Source organism: Oncorhynchus keta, unplaced genomic scaffold (genome assembly GCF_023373465.1).
Source record: "Oncorhynchus keta strain PuntledgeMale-10-30-2019 unplaced genomic scaffold, Oket_V2 Un_scaffold_3531_pilon_pilon, whole genome shotgun sequence".
Taxonomy (NCBI): Eukaryota; Metazoa; Chordata; class Actinopteri; order Salmoniformes; family Salmonidae; genus Oncorhynchus; species Oncorhynchus keta.
The window spans coordinates 2,342,713-2,368,379 of NW_026290920.1; the positions used below are offsets into that span (position 1 = coordinate 2,342,713).

General features: G+C 44.5%; 1 long non-coding RNA gene across 1 annotated transcript in view; it reads right to left on the reverse strand.

Annotated features, from left to right (window-relative positions):
* The window catches only part of LOC118378908 (uncharacterized), a 31,653-nt gene extending 21,200 nt beyond the window's left edge, over positions 1-10,453 (reverse strand). The window contains exon 1 of the long non-coding RNA XR_008131949.1: positions 10,165-10,453. This is a non-coding gene — a long non-coding RNA (uncharacterized LOC118378908). The remainder of the gene's footprint in view (positions 1-10,164) is intronic.
* Positions 10,454-25,667: the final 15,214 nt, after the last annotated feature.

Below are 25,667 nucleotides of genomic sequence, written 5' to 3' on the forward strand. Positions count from 1 at the left end.
ACTTTGGGTTTTATGTTCACATTTTTAAATGTTTTACATTTAGCCAAAGCTCTTTTTCAGAGCAGCTTACAGGAGCAATTAGGGTTAGGTGCCTTGGTCAAGGGAATATCGACAGATTTTTCATAGAGGGGATTCAAACCAGCTTTCGGTTACTGGCCCAATGCTCTTAACCGCTAGGCTACCTGCGACCCATACTTTAATAAAAGCTGCTTTAGACATTCTGAATGGTGAAAGAATGCCTGCTGAGGGCTATTTAGAGAGCCACTGTACAAATGATCACTAACCCAAATCGCTCTATAATAGTTTAAAAGACTGAATATGTTAGAACTTCTTGCGCTCTCCCCTTACTAACAGTGAGTGTGCAACTTCAAATAATTTCCCCCCACTCTTCCCTACCAGCCAATTAAGTAAGTTCTGACAAGTGTAACAGAGTTTGAGGATATTTTTCAGCAAAAGTAAAGGACAGTAATGCTACGAGTAAAGTAGGAACCCTAGGATTTGATAGGCCATAAGATATTGTGTCATAAAAGTAGTGTGGATATTTGGTCTGGCAAAACTCTGACTGAATGGGAGCTGATAATCACAGGTGGTCTCAGGAAGAAATGATGATTTTTGTTATTATCTAAGACCAAGTAAAAATGTATCAGACACCGAGATAAGACCGACACACTCAATGTGGTCTACAACACTGCTACCTTATTTCTCAGAATGAGAACGAGTTCGTAATTCCTAATATAATTGTGTTTTATGCTCATTGCACATTTATAAAACACAAACTAGACAGCTAGTATGCTGTTAGCGGTACGTAGTACCACAATGCTACGCGCAACAAACTGAGCATTACATTTCCAGAATCAATGTTTATCGATACTCTCGTTATAGTAGTGTTTGTTCCGCTCTCAATCTGAGTAGTTGAGACATAAACAGGGTATGGTTAGAAAAGTTAACATCTCCTCAATTACAGTAAAATAATATAAATGTGTGTTTCAGTCTCCAGGTTAACTTCTCCTCCATTACAGTAAAATAATGTCTCAATGTGTTTCAGTCTCCAGGTTAACGTCTCCATTACAGTAAAATAATGTCTCAATGTGTTTCAGTGTCCATACGACCCATTCTGTTGGACCAAACCTCAAAACACAAATAGCGAGTTGAAACCGCTTGTCAGAGAAGAAGTGATCTCTCATCTTTGTTGTTGTGAGTGGCAGGAGGAGGGGCTTGGTGTCTGTAAATGGGAAGGTGCACAGAGAACAAAAGGAGCAAAGGAGACGAGAAAAAAAAGACAACGTGACAACAATTCTGTACACGCTAAAACGTACATTCAAATGAATCAAATGAATTGGATATATCGCCCAGCCCTAAAGTACATCCACTTAGACTACCCCTGTCTGTCACAACGTGCTCTCTTCATGAATTCTGCTGTGACAATATGGAAAACAGTCATTGCTGCTGCACTGCTGGGTACTTGGACCATCCATGTAGAGGCTCTCTATATCTGTATCATGTTCCAATAGCATAATATCCACTTACACACGCCCACGCCAACAAGCTGTATATTCATGAGAGACAATGACACCAGGGAGTTTCACATTCGAGTCCCAAACGATGAGCTCTTCACACTGTAGCCATTATCTAACTCTGGCTGCGAACATGTACTCTTAGTTGACACAGAACTGCCACTGTGTAGAAGTGCTGCCATAGAATGTGCCTACAAAATCATCAGTGCCAGAGTCATCGATATTCAGTGTGGCCAACTATCCTCCATGTTGTTTCCAAGTGTTCAATAACAATAATATACTAATTGGAAATCTCAATGGAATGTCTGGTATGTGTGTCCCCCCTAGAGAGGGGAGCAGTGGAGTGCTGTCTGACCAAACCCCCAAATGTCTTTCATCTTTGATTAGCGAGGCCTCTCTGGGGTGCTACACCCCCCCCTTACCTCCACACACCCCTCATCCCCCCCAACTCCTTCAACCCTGAATACTGATCAGCCGGATCCAGCTCTTTCTCCTTTTCTCTGTCTCACTCTAACTCTCTCCATCCCTCTCTCCCTCTCCACCCCCAATACCACCTCCTCTCTTTCTGCAGCCCTTGGGTTATAGTCAGTGTAGGTTCTCTAAAGTCTCAGTAGAAATCAGTGGTGCTGTATGGGTAGGTAGGTAGTGAGGTAAAGAGCAGATAGGCTAGGAGAGAGACCTAGGAGGCCTGGGAGCTCTGGCCCTGAGGAGAGGGTTGAGGGTTCTGCTCTCCTTCTGGCTGTTTGAAGGGGGGTAGAGTCGAAGGAAAATCAATAGGCATGGAGCGCCAGGCTCTGTGATGGCATTGGTAATCGGCTTTCTGCATTAATGTTTCAGAGGCTGGGAGAGAAGCCTAGCTGGCAAGGGGCGTGCGGCGAGCACAGAGGGCCCCAAACACACACACACACACAAAAGCAAAAGTAAAAACTGTTACACATACATTCACCACCACTATCCCTCCTTTAGTTTCCTTCAAAACAGAATACTCAAGTATCCAGACATTTGAAGCCGGACGGGAGGTTCCGATGTGAACCACACTTTCATGATAAGTAACTTAGACCGAGACCTGAAGACCTTTAGCTCCCCGGGCTAATGCTTAGTTCAGTGGGCTAATGTAGTCGTGTTACCAAGGTTCAAACCCAGTCGGTCACACTTGCTTACAGCAAAATAAATAAAGTTGTGGTAGAGTTTTTGTGAACCGGATGCTTACACATGCTCACTACCATAAGACAGGAGGGCAAGGCTATTCACCAAACAACTGGAGAAAAATACTAATACACTGTAAAAAAATATTTGTTGTTTCAACTTATTATTTCCAGTCATGTAGTTGCATGGTCTTTTTCAAGCTCTATCAACGTTAAATTTCAAGCTATCCTAACTTACACCAAATTTGCTTTGACTGACAAAAGATAGTTAAGTCAACTTCACCATTTGTCAGAATAACGTATTATTCCAGGTTGAATCAATGTCAAATTTAAAATGTAGAGTTATCCTAACTAACACCAAACGTACTTTGACTAATATAAGAAAGTCAAGTCAACGTTAGTTTGTAAGTATAACCTAATTATAATTGAATCAATTGACATTTTGGCGGAGATAACAAGTCTACATTTTTAAATGACTTCATATTTTCAATTAATTTAACCTACTATGAAGTTCACAATATTCACATTGACTAAATAACCCTAACAATGACATAATAGAGATTACAGTAAGGAACATTATGCTCCCATCTGTCTCTTGCTCATGTGTGGACGTTGTTACCAGTTTCAAAACTGGCAGTCCACTCAGTACTGTTAACCAACCAACAAACCACTTTAACTACAACATTCTCAGTAGCGGTTACAGAAACATTTTACATGTGGTTGTTTATCTACCTTTGTTGAATACACTAACTGAAGTCGCTCTGGATAAAAGCGTCTGCTAAATGACCAAAATGTCAATGTAAAAATGAACAGTTGCAAAGCATGCTGGGTATTATTATAATGAGCCCCCAAAAAAATGGTCATCTGACATCTGTCATATATTGTCAATACAGCAGATACAGTTTAGTTTCAGTTTATTTGACTTTTTGGTTGTGAACTTCTAACGTTGATCTTTGGTGATTCAACTTAGTCACGGAGGTGTCAGTCCATGACAACGTATTTCTGACTTTACATATTAAACAACCAGACATGGAAATGGTATACGGGTTTATGAAATGCACATTCCTTTATTGCATATAATATGTGTATGATGCCTCATCCTTCGGTGCTTCCAATGTAGCCTGTCAAGAGAGAATGGTTGAGATGGTTGAGAGTTCGCTGGCAATTCATTCGTTTGTGGTGCTGCATTTACTGTTTCTTATCATGCGTTTTCTGATCATTGTTGCCATTCAAGTGCACAGGTTTCGGTAATGAAATTTCTAGAAGTTAAAAGAATTGTTTGCAAACATAGCCTAACTGTACTTCTCATAGGTTTAACCCGCACACTAGTAGAAAGCCACTTTTTAGAGCTGAAAGATGATTTCCAGAGCTTATCCATGATGTTGCACAACCATGTAAGTCAAAGTGATCTTTTTCGTCAAAGTATGATATACTTGGGCTTGAAGTGCCAAGTCCGAATGTTTGACTTCTGATGTTTCCGTGAGTCTTATGTTTCTTATCCTATGAGATGGCGTGCAAATTACTTTCATCCCTTGTTTTGTCTCAGGGCTGGGTTTTATTTTTATGATACCAACCACCAGCACGGCAATGTTTTTTAATCAGAAACACCTGCTGCAAAGTTCTTCCTATTCGCAAGTTGTCTGAGAGTCAAACAACTTTTTTCTGTAGCCTACACTCGGGTCTCCACAAGATAAAATGTCTCAGCCTCCAGTATTTATGCTGCAGTAGTTTATGTGTCAGGGGGCTAGGGTCAGTTTGTTATATCTGGAGTACTACTCCTGTCCTATGTGAATTTAAGTGTGCTCTCTCTAATTCTCTCTTTCTTTCTCTCTCTCGGAGGACCTGAACCCTAGGACCATGCCTCAGGACTACCTGACATGATGACTCCTTGCTGTCCCCAGTCCACCTGGCTGTGCTGCTGCTCCAGTTTCAACTGTTCTGCCTTATTATTATTGGACCATGCTGGTCATTTATGAACATTTGAACATCTTGGCCATGTTCTGTTATAATCTCCACCCGGCACAGCCAGAAGAGGACTGGCCACCCCACATAGCCTGGTTCCTCTCTAGGTTTCTTCCTAGGTTTTGGCCTTTCTAGGGAGTTTTTCCTAGCCACCGTGCTTCTACACCTGCATTGCTTGCTGTTTGGGATTTTAGGCTGGGTTTCTGCACAGCACTTTGAGATATCAGCTGATGTACGAAGGGCTATATAAATACATTTGATTTGATTTGATAAAACAGCCACAGTCAAAATGGGCTATATCGTAAAAATGAAAACCAAAATTAACAGTGTGGTTAAGGTGAGAGTTAGGTTTAAAATCCTATTTTAAGAAGAGAAAATGTAGACAGGGTCTATGATTTTGTGGCCATGTTAAATAGTGATGACACTATACTTGGCCACCTTTCCATGGAGCAAATTAAAATAGAGGGGTGAAAACTCATTTTTTGGAACCTCCCCTTTTTTTCTTATTTTTTACCCCTTTTTCTCCCCAATTTTGTGGTATCCAATTGTTTAGTAGCTACTATCTTGTCTCATCGCTACAACTCCCGTACGGGCTCCGGAGAAACGAAGGTAAAAAGTAATGCGTCCTCCGATACACAACCCAACCAAGCCGCACTGCTTCTTAACACAGCGCGCATCCAACCCGGAAGCCGCACCAATGTGTCGGAGGAAACACCGTGCACCTGGCAACCTTGGTTAGTGTGATGAGACAAGGATATCCCTACAGTCCAAACCCTCCTTCACCCGGACGACGCTAGGCCAATTGTGCGTCGCCCCACGGACCTCCCGGTCGTGGCCGGTTACGACAGAGCCTGGGCGCGAACCCAGAGTCTCTTAATCACTGCGCCACCCGGGAGGCCCCCGGAACGTCCCCTTTTTTACCAGCAAATTATCATAATCCATTGGATAATTTGTCAAGTTTCACTTATTATTGAGCTAGTCTGCATAAAAAAATATATGACAATATTATAAACGCTAAAATTGCGTGATATTATTGCATTTCAGAACCCCGCTCCCCCAGTCTCCCCAAGATTAATAGTTTTGTCACGACTTCTACCGAAGTCGGTGCCTCTCCTTGTTCGGGCGATGTTCGGCGGTCGACATCGCCAGTCTTCTAGCCATCGCCGATCCATTTTTTATTTTCCATTTGTTTTGTCTTGTTTTCCCACACACCTGGTTTCCATTCCCTCATTAAGTGTTGTGTATTTAACCCTCTGTTACCCCCATGTCTTTGTGCGGTATTGTTTGTTGTAAGTGCTTGTGCACATTTGTTTGACTGATGCGCATCGGATTATTGTGCCCATAGGATTATTGTGCCCATATTTTGTTTTTCTTATGCCGTTGGTTTTACTATTAAACTGCTCCGGCAATTACCTAGTTCTGCTCTCCTGCGTCTGATTTCCCTGCCACCAGTTACGCACCCCTTGACAGGTTGACCACTAACATTTCAGGCAAATTTGTTTGTATGGCCCGGTGCCCCAGCGTGCAGGGTTTGCTCATTTTCAACCATTCCATTGATCCTAAAGAGAAATATCCACCCACCCAGGGCACCTGGCCATGCGAAATGAGCTCGGCCATTGCTTCATCAATACACAACTGTTATTCCTCTCTTCAGAGTTAACAATCACAGTGTGGCTTCAGTTGTAGAAATGTTGCTATTGCACGGCAACAATATATCAACAGAACACCGTTTCTGAAGCACCTGACATACCATCAGCATCCAGTGGCCCCGTAAGAGCACCCAGAGGTCCTTAAACAGCAGCCAGTGGACCCTCAAGATAATAATTCCATCCTCCTGATTCTTGCTTACAAGCAAAAATTAAAGCAGGAAGCACCAGTGGCTAGATCAATAAAAAAGTGGTCAGATGAAGCAGATGCTGAGCTACAGGACTGTTTTGCTGGCACAGACTGGAATATGTTACGGGAATCCTCCAATGGCATTGAGGAGTTCACCACGTCTGTCATTGGCTTCAACAATAAGTGCATCGATGACGTCGACCCCACAGTAACCGTACGTACAAACCCCAACCAGAAGCCATGGATTACAGGCAGCATCCTCACTGAGCTAAAGGCTAGAGCTGCCACTTTCAAGGAGCGGGCCTCTAACCTGGAAGTTTATAAGAAATCCTGCCATGCCCACCGACAAACCATCAAACAGGCAAATCGTCAATACAGGACTAAGATCGAGTCATACTACACCGGCTCTGACGCTCGTCGAATGTGGCAGGGCGTACAAACCATTACAGACTACAAAGGGAAGCACCGCCGAGAGCTGCCCAGTTACACGAGCCTACCAGACGAGCTAAACTACTTCTATGCTTGCTTCGAAGCAAATAACACTGAAACATGCATGAGAGTACCAGCTGTACCGGAAGACTGTGTGATCACGCTCTCTGCAGCCGATGTGAGTAAGACCTTTAGACAGGTCAACATTCACAATCCCGCGGGGCCAGACGGATTACCAGGACGTATACTGAGAGCATGTGCTGAGCAACTAGCAAGTGTCTTCACTGACATATTCAACCTCTCCCTGTCCGAGTCTGTAATTCCAACATGTTTTAATCAGACCCGAATGTGCCTGTGCCCAAGAACAGTAAAGTAACCTGTCTAAAAGACTACCGACACGTAGCACTCATGTCTGTAGCCATGAAGTGCTATGAAAGGTTGGTCATGGCGCACATCAACACCATTATCCCAGAAACCCTAGATCCACTCCAATTTGCATACCGCCCAAACAGATCCACAGATTATGCAATCTCTATTGCATTCCACACTGCCCTTTCCCACCTGGACAAAAGGAACACCTATGTGAGAATGCTATTCATTGACTACAGTTCAACACCATAGTGCCCTCAAAGCTCATCAATAAGCTAAGGACCCTGGGACTAAACAACACCCACTGCAACTGGATCCTGGACTTCCTGACGGGCCACCCCCAGGTGGTAAGGGTAGGTAACAACACATCCTCCACGCTGATCCTCAACACAGGGGCCCCTCACAGGTGCGTGCTCAACCCCCTCCTGTACTCCCTGTTCACTCATGACTGCACGGCCAGGCACGACTCCAACACCATCATTACATTTGTAGATGACACAATAGTGGTAGGCCTGATCACCGACAACAACGAGACAGCCTAAAGGGAGCTCAGAAACCTGGCCGTGTGGTGCCAGGACATTTGAAGAGCACCCAGAGGCCCTTAAACAGTCCCCAGAGGGACTGTGTGATGTGTTATGTTGTTTAGTAAAGATGATGTAGAAGTCAGAAGTCTCTGATCTCTTTACTGGATCTGGTATAACTTAATGTACAAAGCACATTCAGCTTGTCAGTATGTCTATATGGTATAGTCTGTCTCCATTCTCATGAGGAAAGTAAATAGCATTATAAATCAGGATAGGTAGTAACTGTATATATTATATATATGCTCAATGAAAAATGTAATTACGAAGTTAACTTTTATCAACACAATATTAACAGTACATGACATACATAACAAGTCTGTTGTTCACTGCAACAATATCAGTAGCTTGTCTCAAATATAGCAGGAAGCAAACAGTGTTACAACACATGTGCTGGTAGCACTTTATACAATATTACTTAAGATCTTCAAAAATTAAACGCATTTGTATTCAACGTGTGCCTTGCACAAATGTGTGTGTTTGTATTCAGTGTGTAACTGTCAAACCTCAGATGCCCCCCCCAAAATGTGGGCAGGTTAAATGTAGGCGGGGTCAAACGGTTGACCCCACCCACATTGAGCCCCACCCCTGAATTGCACACTGCAGTGAGGGGTACTTGGTTTGCTCCGTATTGAAGTGTCTGTCACCTCACTGAAACCTCCACCGCTAGGGTGGCCTCCGTTACAGTTACATAAGTGTAGACAACAAGACATGTCATTTTAACTTGACATTTTTTGTCAACACAACTTATGTTGCTTCAGTAGGTTTGACTTTATGGTTATGAATTTCTAAGTTGAGGCAACACATAGTTAGTTCTAAGCTGATTCAACTTGACTTCATAAGTTAAGACGATTTGATAAGTTGTAGTTATCTAAACTTGACAAGTTTTGTCAGCACAACTATTATGTTGCTTTAGTTGTTTTGACTTCATGGGTGTGAATTTCTAAGTTGAGTAAAGTAAGTTTTAAAAAAATGTATAACTCAACTTAAAATGAATGTGTTTATACATTTTGAGTGAGTTTTTTGGCAACACAACAAATTTAGCAAATTTAGTGGACTTGGCTAGATCAAATGAGTCATTTTGACTGAATCTCAATATATATCTTTATTTGTTTTTACAGTGTACAGTAATTCTAAAGATCGGTACTCCCCTGTCACCCAAGCCACAGAAATCAGGTTTTCAACTCCAGAGCAGAACAAGAAGTGATAAGAGAGAGTTCTGGACCCAGGGACAATTACCTAAAGCCAACACAGAGAGCAGGGAGGGAAGAAAAAAAAAGAGAATTTGGCCTAAAAAATGCAAGCTGCAGGTCACTGGCGAGATAACAGAAGCCCTCTCAGTGGTCGAGATTGCTCCTTTGTGTGCACGTGTGAGTGTATGTGTGTGTGTGTAGGCTCTGTACAGCAGAGTGCGATCCTTTCCAGACGCCGAATCATAATCTCTGAGCTCTTAAGGTATTTGGTGTTTATGCCACAGTTTCCACATTGCTTCCCCCTGACGTTAGTGTGTGTGTGTGTGTGTGTTTCCCTTGACATTAGAGTGGTATAAATCAGTAGGGGAACAGACAGCCCCCTTGTAGAGACTGGTACGGAAAGGGGAGCTGCCATAGGCAACACTCACGGCCCGCACCCTCCCACCCACTCAACTCTCCCTCGCCTCTTTCTCAGCCAGATGTGCTCTCCTCTCTACAACACCTCCACCTACACACTGATACCAGTAGTGCTGAAACATTCACTTTCTGTCCCCTGTTCTACTTAGTTTAAATACTATTGGCTACTTTTGTTCTACAAGAAAGCGCTTTATTAAGAAGGTTACGTAGGCGTATTATACAATGTTAAAAGGTGAAATTAAAAGGTAGACATTCATTTGATTTGAAAATATAACTTATTTTCTCATTTTGATAATTGTGGCATTGATGGATAAATTATATTAGCCAAACACTGAAGCCAGCTCATTCTACCATAAACACAATGGTCACTCGCAAAGGCTCTGTTCTGTTTACTGCTGGAATTAGATCTGATGGGACTATTCTAAAATTCAACCATTATTAATACACACATTATGAATTTTCCCTCATTTAGTGATCTTCTACTGCTTGTGCAGTTCAGTTTCATTATATCGTTCGTCCTAAAGACAATGAAGATTGCCATTTGTCAAATAAGCGCATTTAGATAATTTATGACAAACCTGCGAATCTTTTCAATATAATGCACTTCAATAATGACTACAGCGTTTGATGACAACAAATAGGCCTATCAATAGCTCTTCAGTAGTTTTTGGGCAACGAAAGTCCATTTGTTTTTCATTGTGCTAACCTGGTTACTCACCGAAGCCATCTTCCATATCTAACTTTAGGGACAGGACACGTCTACTCTTTTCCGTCGCAGTTGAGATGACTTTCTAGGTTTCTGGAATGACACATTGATAGAAAAACGTATCCTACAAAACCAGACTCTTGAATAATAAACAGTGTATTTTAGTTACACTCTACAAGCAAATTTTGGAGTTTCGAAAACTCCTGAAATGCGACAGAAAACGTGTCATCTGTTGGATGTAACTGCGCGCCACTCATTCGGTTGTCACGAGATGCTTGACCACCTGGGGCTCATCAATATCGACAGGGAATTGGCGGTGGCGCGCGTGACAGCTACATTCCCGCCTTTATTGATGAAGTGACAAACTTGAATGATGGTTTTCACCTTGTCACCTCCTAATCTTCTAATTATACATTTATATATATATGTGTATATCAGGCTATCGTAAAAACAGAATAGTCATTGACATTGAAGATTGTATTCTTACTTCTGTTGACATCGAAATATTTATTGATTTGCAGTAGGCCTATTAGGGGCGTTGGTGACGTTTGTTTTTCAGTCTTTTTATACTTTAATAATAATATAAATACTACTGTCGATGTAGGCCTCGCTTATAACTGCAGATTTTACCCAGGTGAAGTCACCTTTTTTGTTCCTCTCCCTTTGTAAGCATTCTCAGACCCCCAGGGACATATTTCTATCTCAGTGTGTAATCAAAACACTTTGTTGTGGCTGAAGACAGTTTGCAGACTCTTTGACACACACTTTCTATCTCCTGCAGCACTCTCTCTATGTTTACACACACACACTTTCTATCTCCTGCAGCACTCTCTCTATGTTTACACACACACACTTGCCCACGCAAGCACATACACACACACACCTATTTTCTGAGTTGCTGTTGGGTCTTGTAGCAGTGCCATTCCTCAGTGACAGTATTGATTGTAGGGCCACTAGACAGACGGTGTTATTTCTCTCAGTAGTTATCTATTGGACTCCCTGTGTTGGGATTTCTGCTCCTCAGGCTCCCTGCTATTTCCTGTCGGTCGCTGGTCAGTGTCTTAGGCTGAAGTTATGCTTTGGTCATGTACAATGGTGTACTGTAATTAGGACTTTTCTCCATGAATAGGTATGTAGTATGTAGCTCTTGTAAAGGACTGTGGACTACGCACAATGTAAGAGTTTGAGTATTATGTAATAACAGTGGCCTAGTGTGTGTGTATATGCGTGCATACCTGCATGTGTGTGTTTGTGAGTGTGTGTGTTTGCGTGCGTACGTACGTATGTGTGTGTGTGTGTGTGTGCGTGCGTGCGTGCGTATGTGTCTGTGTGTATATGTGTGTGTCTGTGTATGGGTGCATGCATGTGTGTGTGCATGTGTGTGTCTATGTGTGTGTATCTGACCTCTTGGCTGCAGGGTAAAGGGTCATCAGCAGTGCACAGTGCTGGCAGTCCCACCAGAGGAGGGCTGCACTAATCCTCTCCTAGCCTAGGAATGCCACCTCCAGCTCAGCCTGCCCAGCCACCAAACAGACACACACACACACACACACACACACACACACACACACACACACACACACACACACACACACACACACACACACACACACACACACACACACACACACACACACACACACACACACACACACACACACACACACACTTACACAGCTACCACGTATGTAGGCTTGCAGCCGGCTGGCCCCAGATGAGCCCTGGACACTAATTGGAGTCTTTGGAGCGTTTGGAGTCATGCAAATATCTCCGGCTTTACTCAGATACCCTTCTGTTCCACTTCCACTCCTCTACAATCACTTCATTCCACCTGACTGGAGGATAGAAGAAGAGAGAGAGAAGGATTGGAGGAGGGGGGAGGGTGGGGGACACAGCTGCCTGTTGTTACCTTCCCTTGGGCTCTGTGGCTGGGGTAGCGGAGGCCACACTGCGGCCTGGCTGGATGATTAGGGGCTGGTTGTGGAGGTGTGTGTGCATGTGTGTGAGTGCTTGCATGTGTGTCTGTGTGCGTGTGTGTGTGTGTGTGTGTGTGTGTGTGTGTGTGTGTGTGTGTGTGTGTGTGTGTGTGTGTGTAGGGGCTTGTCATGTACAGTACATCACAGGAGATCAGCAAACCAGCCTGAAAGTCAGATGACACGAGCACATGCACAATAACCCCTCACCCCCTACCACACACTCTCATCCACTAACCCCCCTACTGTCCTTACACCCAGACAGAGGAAGGGAAGAAGTGAGAATGAGGGGAGAGGGAGATATATATAGAGTGAGAAGTTGGGTTAGCTACATAAAGAGAGAAAATTAAAAGACACAAGTACGTTGTTTACACTGGTGGAAAAGCTGTTCAGACCATCAGGCTGTTTAGACTGGTGGAGAAGCTGTTCAGAACATCAGGCTGTTTAGACTGGTGGAGAAGCTGTTCAGAACATCAGGCTGTTTAGACTGGTGGAGAAGCTGTTCAGAACATCAGGCTGTTTAGACTGGTGGAGAAGCTGTTCAGAACATCAGGCTGTTTAGACTGGTGGAGAAGCTGTTCAGAACATCAGGCTGTTTAGACTGGTGGAGAAGCTGTTCAGAACATCAGGCTGTTTACACTGGTGGAGAAGCTGTTCAGAACATCAGGCTGTTTAGACTGGTGGAGAAGCTGTTCAGAACATCAGGCTGTTTACACTGGTGGAGAAGCTGTTCAGAACATCAGGCTGTTTACACTGGTGGAGAAGCTGTTCAGAACATCAGGCTGTTTACACTGGTGGAGAAGCTGTTCAGACCATCAGGCTGTTTAGACTGGTGGAGAAGCTGTTCAGAACATCAGAAAGTTTAGACTGGTGGCTGTTCAGAACATCAGGCTGTTTACACTGGTGGAGAAGCTGTTCAGACCATCAGGCTGTTTAGACTGGTGGAGAAGCTGTTCAGAACATCAGGCTGTTTACACTGGTGGAGAAGCTGTTCAGAACATCAGGCTGTTTACACTGGTGGAGAAGCTGTTCAGACCATCAGGCTGTTTAGACTGGTGGAGAAGCTGTTCAGACCATCAGGCTGTTTAGACTGGTGGAGAAGCTGTTCAGAACATCAGGCTGTTTAGACTGGTGGAGAAGCTGTTCAGAACATCAGGCTGTTTAGACTGGTCAGGCTGTTCAGTTTCAGACTGTTTGACTGGTGGAGATCAGCTGTTCAGAAATCAGGCTGTTTAGACTGGTGGAGAAGCTGTTCAGAACATCAGGCTGTTTACACTGGTGGAGAAGCTGTTCAGACCATCAGGCTGTTTAGACTGGTGGAGAAGCTGTTCAGACCATCAGGCTGTTTAGACTGGTGGAGAAGCTGTTCAGAACATCAGGCTTTTATCAGGCTGTTTACTGGTATTATTAACATCAGGCTGTTTAGCTGGTGGAGAAGCTGTTCAGAACATCAGGCTGTTTAGACTGGTGGAGGCTGTTCAGAACATCAGGCTGTTTACACTGGTGGAGAAGCTGTTCAGAACATCAGGCTGTTTAGACTGGTGGAGAAGCTGTTCAGACCATCAGGCTGTTTAGACTGGTGGAGAAGCTGTTCAGAACATCAGGCTGTTTAGACTGGTGGAGAAGCTGTTCAGAACATCAGGCTGTTTAGACTGGTGGAGAAGCTGTTCAGAACATCAGGCTGTTTAGACTGGTGGAGAAGCTGTTCAGACCATCAGGCTGTTTAGACTGGTGGAGAAGCTGTTCAGACCATCAGGCTTCATTCTTTTGACTTGGACCTCTGGCTCTGAGACTGGGCTGAGGGGGTCAATTGACATTTAGAAACAGTTTGTGCTTGTTATTAAGCACCATACCTCTCTCTTCCCTATGAGGTCTCCTGATCTCAGATGTTTTATATTGGAGATGTATGGCGTTGAGACTTTGATAGGTTATAGCATGCTATTTGCTGAATACCAAGTTAGCTGTTCAGTTCATTGTTTGACCAGTGTACAAGCTGCACTGCTCATTAACACCCCTCCATCCATCCCTCCCTCTCTTTCTCTCTCTCTCTCTCTCTCTCTCAGTTCTCCAGCCAACATGTACCAACCATAAGGGGAGTATGATGACTCCTCAGAGACCACGGTAACTCTTTGGGCATACCAACTTGTAAATTAGTCCCCTTTATCTCCTGCGTCTCTACCACAGGCGGCTGGTGTCACCTTAATTGGGGAGGAAGGACTCATAGTAATGGCTGGTTTCCATGTTGTTCATACAATTACATTTACTCCATTCCAGACATTATTGTGAGCTGTCCTCCCCTAAGCAGCCTCCTGTGGTCTCTACCTACCACTGGTCCTTCCCCTGTACTCCCCAGAGGACGGGGACTCCGGTGCAACAAGTCAACGACCACATGTCACACAGAGAGAGCTAGTGTTGAGTGGCTCCTCTTCACAACACCGCCACACACCATGCTTCCTGCCTCACCGTCCCCCCTTTCCCCCAAAGATCCTTTAGTCCCCCCTTTGGTCCCCCCTCATTTCTCAGAGGAAGTCCACCCTTCCTGAAGCCATCAGTCCTGCCTCCCATAGGCCAGGCATAAATGTTACCTTTCGTGTCGGGTTGGGGGTGGGCGCAGCGGTAGCGCTGTGAGGTCGACACTGGGCTGTGTTGTTTTAGCAGCTCAAAGAAACACAGGTCTGAGGGGTTCAGTGTGAGGGGGCCAACGGGTTTTCTATATTGGGTTGTTCTCTCTGACTGGAAGGACGTGTTTGTTTTGTGTTCTCTTCCATGAGAGGTCCTTTAAGATTCGGCTGCATGCGCAAGTGCCCTGAATGAATTTGAAGCGAGCTCCCAAAAAAGAACATTGCACATGCTTTTAACGAGGACTCAAATTATAGTTGATAATGGCAGATGATATTGTGTGATAGTTGATTTGATAGTTGATATTGTGCGATAGTTGATTTGATAATTGATATTGTGCGATAGTTGAAATTGTGCGATAGTTGATATTGTGAGATAGTTGACTTGATAGTTGATATTGTGCGATAGTTGATATTGTGAGATAGTTGACTTGATAGTTGATATTGTGCGATAGTTGATATTGTGTAACAGTTGACATTGTGCGATAGTTGACATTGTGCAATAGTTGATTTGATAATTGATATTGTGCGATAGTTGAAATTGTGCGATAGTTGATATTGTGCAATAGTTGATTTGATATTTGATATTGTGTAATAGTTGATTTGATAGTTGATATTGTGCAATAGTTGATTTGATAGTTGAAATTGTGCAATAGTTGATATTGTGCGATAGTTGATTTGATAGTTGATATTGTGCGATAGTTGATTTTATAGTTGATATTGTGCGATAGTTGATTTGATAGTTGACATTGTGCAATAGTTGATTTGATAGTTGATATTGTGCGATAGTTGATATTGTGCGATAGTTGATTTGATACTTGACATTGTGCGATAGTTGATTTGATAGTTGATATTGTGCGATAGTTGATATTGTGCGATAATTGACATTGTGCGATAGTTGATATTGTGTAATAGTTGACATTGTGCAATAGTTGATTTGATAATTGATATTGTGCGATAGTTGAAATTGTGCGATAGTTGATATTGTGAGATAGTTGACTAGATAGTTGATATTGTGCGATAGTTGACATTGTGCAATAGTTGATTTGATAGTTGATATTGTGTAATAGTTGATTTGATAGTTGATATTGTGCGATAGTTGATTTGATAGTTGATATTGTGCGATAGTTGATTTGATAGTTGATATTGTGCGATAGTTGATATTGTGCGATAGTTGATTGGATAGTTGACATTGTGCGATAGTTGATATTGTGCGTTACTTGACATTGTGCGATAGTTGATTTGATAGTTGACATTGTGCGATAGTTGATATTGTGCGATACTTGACATTGTGCGATAGTTGATTTGATAATTGATATTGTGCGATAGTTGATATTGTGCGATAATTGACATTGTGCGATAGTTGATATTGTGTAATAGTTGACATTGTGCGATAGTTGATTTGATAGTTGATATTGTGCGATAGTTGATTTGATAGTTGATATAGTGATAGTTGATATTGTGCGATAGTTGATTTGATAGTTGATATTGTGTGATAGTTGATTTGATAGTTGATATTGTGTGTTAGTTGATAGTTGATGTTGTGCAATAATGTCAAATTCTTTGTGACATGATGCAGTTTAAGATGATATGAATTGGCTCTCACTGACTATAAAGATACTTTGGGAGTCCTATACCCATCCAATCAATGACCTTGTCCCATCCATGCTCCTCCATCTGTGAACATGTCAGTATTCCAAGTTGGCACTATCATGCACAAAACATCTTAATGACTTTAGACAGAGAGTCAAGCTGTGTTTCTCCTTATGTAAAGCCAGTCAGATATATCAATCTACCACCTGTAGGTAGCCCATTCAATACAGCTCCAACACCACCGCCCGTCTCTGGGAACTTGAGCTAGAAACTTCAGTGTCGCTCTAATTGACACTGGTTGGTCTTGAAAAGGTTGTTTTTGATGGATTTGACCAAATCCCTAGCCTGGCTGTTTTGTCAATTGAGGAACAAATAACATATTGTGCAGCAAGAACAAATTGTTGATGTTGCTAGAATCTATAGTAATTCATGACCAACCCTGAGTTGGGATAAGCAACGTGATAAGACCTTAGGACTAGCGACTAAGAATGCACCTTATTGTTTTCTTAGAACTCCGTTAGACCCTCCTAGTTCAAGGCCAGTGGTTATAGGCTCAGGAAGAAGAGATAGCATGGCGTAGAGGAGGAGGGGGATGGAGTGATAACACTGAGTGTTAGAGGAAGGGAGGAGAAATGGAGGAGTAGACTAGAGTGAATTCTAAGCAGCATTGTTGGAACCCAGTCGACATCGTCCGACCCCGCTTGTAACCGGCGGTAACGGCTGTGCCCCCTTTCATGTTGAGATTTACACGGGTGGAGGGGAGGGTAGGGAGGGGCAGACCTGCAGGACATCGCCTGTGAGAATGACCCTTGACCTCCCTCTCTTTCCAGAGCCGCGCTGGGTCCCCGTTGGAATACCCAGAGGTCTTTGCAGCGCCCACCTGTGTCTGTGGTGCCAGCGGTGTCAGATAGCTTAAAGCTTTTCTCAAATGTATTTTTCAAAAGGGGGGAAATCAATAGCAAGGGCCGGAGAACACTAGCAGGAGCAACACAAGCTCCTGATGTTAACGCACAGCTTTAATATTTGAGAGACACAATGTGTTAGGGGGTGCTGGTACAAGACACGGCTGTGAGGCCATCATAGTTTTATATGTGAGAGAAAAATAAGTAGATAAATGGATAACGAGTCTGTTTTCCAACCCAACCCCTAACCCTCAATTCTGTATTATCTATAATATTACTTTTATCACTGTACTGTTGGGAAAGAGCTCACAAGACTGTCACTGTACTGTTGGGTTGGAAAAGAGCTCACAAGACTGTTACTGTACTGTTGGGAAAGAGCTCACAAGAATGTCACTGTGCTGTTGGGAAAGAGCTCACAAGGCTGTTACTGTACTGTTGGGAAAGAGCTCACAAGAATGTCACTGTACTGTTGGGAAAGAGCTCACAAGACTGTCACTGTACTGTTGGAAAAGAGCTCACAAGACTGTCACTGTACTGTTGGGAAAGAGCTCACAAGAATGTCACTGTACTGTTGGGAAAGAGCTCACAAGAATGTCACTGTACTGTTGGGAAAGAGCTCACAAGAATGTCACTGTACTGCTGGGAAAAATCTCACAAGACTGTCACTGTACTGTTGGGAAAGAGCTCACAAGACTGTCACTGTACTGTTGGGTTAGAAAAGAGCTCACAAGACTGTTACTGTACTGTTGGGAAAGAGCTCACAAGAATGTCACTGTACTGCTGGGAAAAATCTCACAAGACTGTCACTGTACTGTTGGAAAAAAGGTCACAAGAATGTTACTGTACTGCTGGGAAAAATCTCACAAGAATGTCACTGTACTGCTGGGAAAAAAATCTCACAAGACTGTCACTGTACTGCTGGGAAAAATCTCACAAGACTGTCACTGTACTGTTGGAAAAGAGCTCACAAGAATGTTACTGTACTGTTGGGAAAAATCTCACAAGAATGTCACTGTACTGTTGGGAAAGAGCTCACAAGAATGTAACTGTACTGTTGGGAAAGAGCTCACAAGAATGTCACTGTACTGTTGGGAAAAATCTCACAAGAATGTCACTGTACTGTTGGGAAAGAGCTCACAAGAATGTTACTGTACTGTTGGGAAAGAGCTCACAAGAATGTAACTGTACTGTTGGGAAAAATCTCACAAGAATGTCACTGTACTGCTGGGAAAGAGCTCACAAGAATGTTACTGTACTGTTGGGAAAGAGCTCACAAGAATGTTACTGTACTGTTGGGAAAGAGCTCACAAGAATGTCACTGTACTGTTGGAAAAGAGCTCACAAGACTGTCACTGTACTGTTGGGAAAGAGCTCACAAGACTGTCACTGTACTGCTGGGAAAAATCTCACAAGACTGTCACTGTACTGTTGGGAAAGAGCTCACAAGACTGTCACTGTACTGTTGGGTTAGAAAAGAGCTCACAAGACTGTTACTGTACTGTTGGGAAAGAGCTCACAAGAATGTCACTGTACTGCTGGGAAAAATCTCACAAGACTGTCACTGTACTGCTGGGGAAAAAAATCTCACAAGACTGTCACCGTACTGCTGGGAAAAATCTCACAAGACTGTCACTGTACTGTTGGAAAAGAGCTCACAAGAATGTTACTGTACTGTTGGGAAAGAGCTCACAAGAATGTAACTGTACTGTTGGGAAAGAGCTCACAAGAATGTCACTGTACTGTTGGGAAAAATCTCACAAGACTGTCACTGTACTGTTGGAAAAGAGCTCACAAGAATGTTACTGTACTGTTGGGAAAGAGCTCACAAGAATTTAACTGTACTGTTGGGAAAGAGCTCACAAGAATGTCACTGTACTGCTGAGAAAAAATCTCACAAGACTGTCACCGTACTGTTGGGAAAAATCTCACAAGACTGTCACTGTACTGTTGGGAAAGAGCTCACAAGAATGTAACTGTACTGTTGGGAAAGAGCTCACAAGAATGTCACTGTACTGTTGGGAAAAATCTCACAAGACTGTCACTGTACTGTTGGAAAAGAGCTCACAAGAATGTTACTGTACTGTTGGGAAAGATCTCACAAGAATGTAACTGTACTGTTGGGAAAGAGCTCACATGAATGTCACTGTACTGTTGGGAAAGAGCTCACAATAATGTTACTGTACTGTTGGGAAAAATATCACAAGAATGTTACTTTACTGTTGGGAAAGAGCTCACAAGAATGTCACTGTACTGTTGGGAAAGAGCTCACAAGAATGTTACTGTACTGTTGGGAAAGAGCTCACATGAATTTCACTGTATTGTTGGGAAAGAGCTCACAAGAATGTTACTGTACTGTTGGGAAAGAGCTCACATGAATTTCACTGTATTGTTGGGAAAGAGCTCACAAGAATGTTACTGTACTGTTGGGAAAAATCTCACAAGAATGTAACTACACTGTTTTACACCTGTTACACAAATAAACGTAGAATCTTGACACTTCTTTTATCATTTGCAATGACCTTTTGTGGCTAACGGTTACTTTGCACAATGTGATTTCTGATTTGCTGATTTCAGTCAGTTTCATAACACATACTGTATTTGTTTTTGATAAACCATTGCATTGGTACAATTGTTTAAAGGAGCAGCATGTAACATTTATCCATACATTAGGTTTCTTAGTACTGCTCTTTACCTTATCATAATAATAAAAAACATGGACATGAAGTAGTTTTGTATTGCTGATGATTTTGTTATTGTAGTCAACCTTGCGAACGACAATCATCTTAATTGAGGAAGTTGTACACACACACAGCAACAGCTGGACCGGCTAGTCGCTGTAAAATTATAATTTGCCGTAAAATGGGGTGCATTCAATCACACTGCAGAAAAAAACTCATTATCCCTCCATTGCAAAAAATGTCAAAGACTCCAGCCACCCTAGTCATAGACTGTTCTCTCTGCTACCGTACGGTCTCTCTGCTACCGCAACGCCAAGTCTTGGTCCAAGAGGCTTCTAAACAGCTTCTACCCCCAAGCCATAAGACTCCTGAACATCTAATCAAATGGCTAAACAGACTATTGCATTGCCCCCCTTTTACACTGCTGCAACTCTGTTGTTATCATCTATGCATAGTAACTTTAATAACTCTACCTACATCTACATGTACATATTACCTCAACTAACCGGTTTCCCCGCACATTGACTCTGTACCGGTACCCCCCTGTGTATAGTCTCGCTATTGTTATTTTACTGCTGCTCTTTAATTACATGTTACTTTTATTTCTTATTTCTTATATTTCTATATTTCTTATATTTCTTATATTTCTATATTTTCTTAAACTGCATTGTTGGTTAGGGGCTCGTAAGTAAGCATTTCACTGTAAGGTCTACCTACCTGTTGTATTCTGCGCAGTTTCTCCACTCTGAGGGTTTCTGCAGGGTGTCCTGTATTGAACAACAGCCTGGGACAGTTCCTCCACTGAGGGTTTCTGCAGGGTGTCCTGTATTAAACAACAGCCTGGGACAGTTTCTCCACTCAGAGGGTTTCTGCAGGGTGTCCTGTATTGAACAACAGCCTGGGACAGTTTCTCCACTCAGAGGGTTTCTGCAGGGTGTCCTGTATTGAACAACAGCCTGGGACAGTTTCTCCACTCAGAGGGTTTCTGCAGGGTGTCCTGTATTGAACAACAGCCTGGGACAGTTTCTCCACTCAGAGGGTTTCTGCAGGGTGTCCTGTATTGAACAACAGCCTGGGACAGTTTCTCCACTCTGAGGGTTTCTGCAGGGTGTCCTGTATTGAACAACAGCCTGGGACAGTTTCTCCACTCAGAGGGTTTCTGCAGGGTGTCCTGTATTGAACAACAGCCTGGGACAGTTCCTCCACTGAGGGTTTCTGCAGGGTGTCCTGTATTGAACAACAGCCTGGGACAGTTTCTCCACTCAGAGGGTTTCTGCAGGGTGTCCTGTATTGAACAACAGCCTGGGACAGTTTCTCCACTCTGAGGGTTTCTGCAGGGTGTCCTGTATTGAACAACAGCCTGGGACAGTTCCTCCACTGAGGGTTTCTGCAGGGTGTCCTGTATTGAACAACAGCCTGGGACAGTTTCTCCACTCAGAGGGTTTCTGCAGGGTGTCCTGTATTGAACAACAGCCTGGGACAGTTTCTCCACTCTGAGGGTTTCTGCAGGGTGTCCTGTATTAAACAACAGCCTGGGACAGTTTCTCCACTCTGAGGGTTTCTGCAGGGTGTCCTGTATTGAACAACAGCCTGGGACAGTTTCTCCACTCTGAGGGTTTCTGCAGGGTGTCCTGTATTGAACAACAGCCTGGGACAGTTTCTCCACTCTGAGGGTTTCTGCAGGGTGTCCTGTATTGAACAACAGCCTGGGACAGTTTCTCCACTCTGAGGGTTTCTGCAGGGTGTCCTGTATTGAACAACAGCCTGGGACAGTTTCTCCACTCTGAGGGTTTCTGCAGGGTGTCCTGTATTGAACAACAGCCTGGGACAGTTTCTCCACTCTGAGGGTTTCTGCAGGGTGTCCTGTATTGAACAACAGCCTGGGACAGTTTCTCCACTCTGAGGGTTTCTGCAGGGTGTCCTGTATTGAACAACAGCCTGGGACAGTTTCTCCACTCAGAGGGTTTCTGCAGGGTGTCCTGTATTGAACAACAGCCTGGGACAGTTTCTCCACTCTGAGGGTTTCTGCAGGGTGTCCTGTATTGAACAACAGCCTGGGACAGTTTCTCCACTCTGAGGGTTTCTGCAGGGTGTCCTGTATTGAACAACAGCCTGACAGGACTCTGAGGGTTTTCTCCACTCTGCCTGGGTTTCTGCAGGGTGTCCTGTATTGAACAACAGCCTGGGACAGTTTCTCCACTCTGAGGGTTTCTGCAGGGTGTCCTGTATTGAACAACAGCCTGGGACAGTTTCTCCACTCTGAGGGTTTCTGCAGGGTGTCCTGTATTGAACAACAGCCTGGGACAGTTTCTCCACTCTGAGGGTTTCTGCAGGGTGTCCTGTATTGAACAACAGCCTGGGACAGTTTCTCCACTCTGAGGGTTTCTGCAGGGTGTCCTGTATTGAACAACAGCCTGGGACAGTTTCTCCACTCTGAGGGTTTCTGCAGGGTGTCCTGTATTGAACAACAGCCTGGGACAGTTTCTCCACTCTGAGGGTTTCTGCAGGGTGTCCTGTATTAAACAACAGCCTGGGACAGTTTCTCCACTCTGAGGGTTTCTGCAGGGTGTCCTGTATTGAACAACAGCCTGGGACAGTTTCTCCACTCTGAGGGTTTCTGCAGGGTGTCCTGTATTGAACAACAGCCTGGGACAGTTTCTCCACTCTGAGGGTTTCTGCAGGGTGTCCTGTATTGAACAACAGCCTGGGACAGTTTCTCCACTCTGAGGGTTTCTGCAGGGTGTCCTGTATTAAACAACAGCCTGGGACAGTTTCTCCACTCTGAGGGTTTCTGCAGGGTGTCCTGTATTAAACAACAGCCTGGGACAGTTTCTCCACTCTGAGGGTTTCTGCAGGGCGTCCTGTATTGAACAACAGCCTGGGACAGTTTCTCCACTCTGAGGGTTTCTGCAGGGTGTCCTGTATTGAACAACAGCCTGGGACAGTTTCTCCACTCTGAGGGTTTCTGCAGGGTGTCCTGTATTAAACAACAGCCTGGGACAGTTTCTCCACTCTGAGGGTTTCTGCAGGGTGTCCTGTATTGAACAACAGCCTGGGACAGTTTCTCCACTCTGAGGGTTTCTGTCCTGTATTGAACAACAGCCTGGGACAGTTTCTCTGGTTGGTCACTCAGAGGGTTTCTGCAGGGTCCTGTGAACAACAGCCTGTATTGAACAACAGCCTGGGACAGTTTCTCCACTCTGAGGGTTTCTGCAGGGTGTCCTGTATTGAACAACAGCCTGGGACAGTTTCTCCACTCTGAGGGTTTCTGCAGGGTGTCCTGTATTGAACAACAGCCTGGGACAGTTTCTCCACTCTGAGGGTTTCTGCAGGGTGTCCTGTATTGAACAACAGCCTGGGACAGTTTCTCCACTCTGAGGGTTTCTGCAGGGTGTCCTGTATTGAACAACAGCCTGGGACAGTTTCTCCACTCTGAGGGTTTCTGCAGGGTGTCCTGTATTGAACAACAGCCTGGGACAGTTTCTCCACTCTGAGGGTTTCTGCAGGGTGTCCTGTATTGAACAACAGCCTGGGACAGTTTCTCCACTCTGAGGGTTTATGCAGGGTGTCCTGGAACAACAGCCTGGGACAGTTTCTCCACTCTGAGGGTTTCTGCAGGGTGTCCTGTATTGAACAACAGCCTGGGACAGTTTCTCCACTCTGAGGGTTTCTGCAGGGTGTCCTGTATTGAACAACAGCCTGGGACAGTTTCTCCACTCTGAGGGTTTCTGCAGGGTGTCCTGTATTGAACAACAGCCTGGGACAGTTTCTCCACTCTGAGGGTTTCTGCAGGGTGTCCTGTATTGAACAACAGCCTGGGACAGTTTCTCCACTCTGAGGGTTTCTGCAGGGTGTCCTGTATTGAACAACAGCCTGGGACAGTTTCTCCACTCTGAGGGTTTCTGCAGGGTGTCCTGTATTGAACAACAGCCTGGGACAGTTTCTCCACTCTGAGGGTTTCTGCAGGGTGTCCTGTATTGAACAACAGCCTGGGACAGTTTCTCCACTCTGAGGGTTTCTGCAGGGTGTCCTGTATTGAACAACAGCCTGGGACAGTTTCTCCACTCTGAGGGTTTCTGCAGGGTGTCCTGTATTGAACAACAGCCTGGGACAGTTTCTCCACTCTGAGGGTTTCTGCAGGGTGTCCTGTATTGAACAACAGCCTGGGACAGTTTCTCCACTCTGAGGGTTTCTGCAGGGTGTCCTGTATTGAACAACAGCCTGGGACAGTTTCTCCACTCTGAGGGTTTCTGCAGGGTGTGAACAACAGCCTGGGACAGTTTCTCCACTCTGAGGGTTTCTGCAGGGTGTCCTGTATTGAACAACAGCCTGGGACAGTTTCTCCACTCTGAGGGTTTCTGCAGGGTGTCCTGTATTGAACAACAGCCTGGGACAGTTTCTCCACTCTGAGGGTTTCTGCAGGGTGTCCTGTATTAAACAACAGCCTGGGACAGTTTCTCCACTCTGAGGGTTTCTGCAGGGTGTCCTGTATTGAACAACAGCCTGGGACAGTTTCTCCACTCTGAGGGTTTCTGCAGGGTGTCCTGTATTGAACAACAGCCTGGGACAGTTTCTCCACTCTGAGGGTTTATGCAGGGTGTCCTGTATTGAACAACAGCCTGGGACAGTTTCTCCACTCTGAGGGTTTCTGCAGGGTGTGCTGTATTAAACAACAGCCTGGGAAAGTTTCTCCACTCTGAGGGTTTCTGCAGGGTGTCCTGTATTGAACAACAGCCTGGGACAGTTTCTCCACTCTGAGGGTTTCTGCAGGGTGTCCTGTATTGAACAACAGCCTGGGACAGTTTCTCCACTCTGAGGGTTTCTGCAGGGTGTCCTGTATTGAACAACAGCCTGGGACAGTTTCTCCACTCTGAGGGTTTCTGCAGGGTGTCCTGTATTGAACAACAGCCTGGGACAGTTTCTCCACTCTGAGGGTTTCTGCAGGGTGTCCTGTATTGAACAACAGCCTGGGACAGTTTCTCCACTGAGGGTTTCTGCAGGGTGTCCTGTATTGAACAACAGCCTGGGACAGTTTCTCCACTCTGAGGGTTTATGCAGGGTGTCCTGTATTAAACAACAGCCTGGGACAGTTTCTCCACTCTGAGGGTTTATGCAGGGTGTCCTGTATTAAACAACATCCTGGGACAGTTTCTCCACTCTGAGGGTTTCTGCAGGGCGTCCTGTATTGAACAACAGCCTGGGACAGTTTCTCCACTCTGAGGGTTTCTGCAGGGTGTCCTGTATTAAACAACAGCCTGGGACAGTTTCTCCACTCTGAGGGTTTCTGCAGGGTGTCCTGTATTAAACAACAGCCTGGGACAGTTTCTCCACTCTGAGGGTTTCTGCAGGGTGTCCTGTATTAAACAACAGCCTGGGACAGTTTCTCCACTCTGAGGGTTTCTGCAGGGTGTCCTGTATTGAACAACAGCCTGGGACAGTTTCTCCACTCTGAGGGTTTCTGCAGGGTGTGCTGTATTAAACAACAGCCTGGGACAGTTTCTCCACTCTGAGGGTTTCTGCAGGGTGTCCTGTATTGAACAACAGCCTGTGACAGTTTCTCCACTGAGGGTTTCTGCAGGGTGTCCTGTATTAAACAACAGCCTGGGACAGTTTCTCCACTCAGAGGGTTTCTGCAGGGCGTCCTGTATTGAACAACAGCCTGGGACAGTTTCTCCACTCTGAGGGTTTCTGCAGGGTGTCCTGTATTGAACAACAGCCTGGGACAGTTTCTCCACTCTGAGGGTTTCTGCA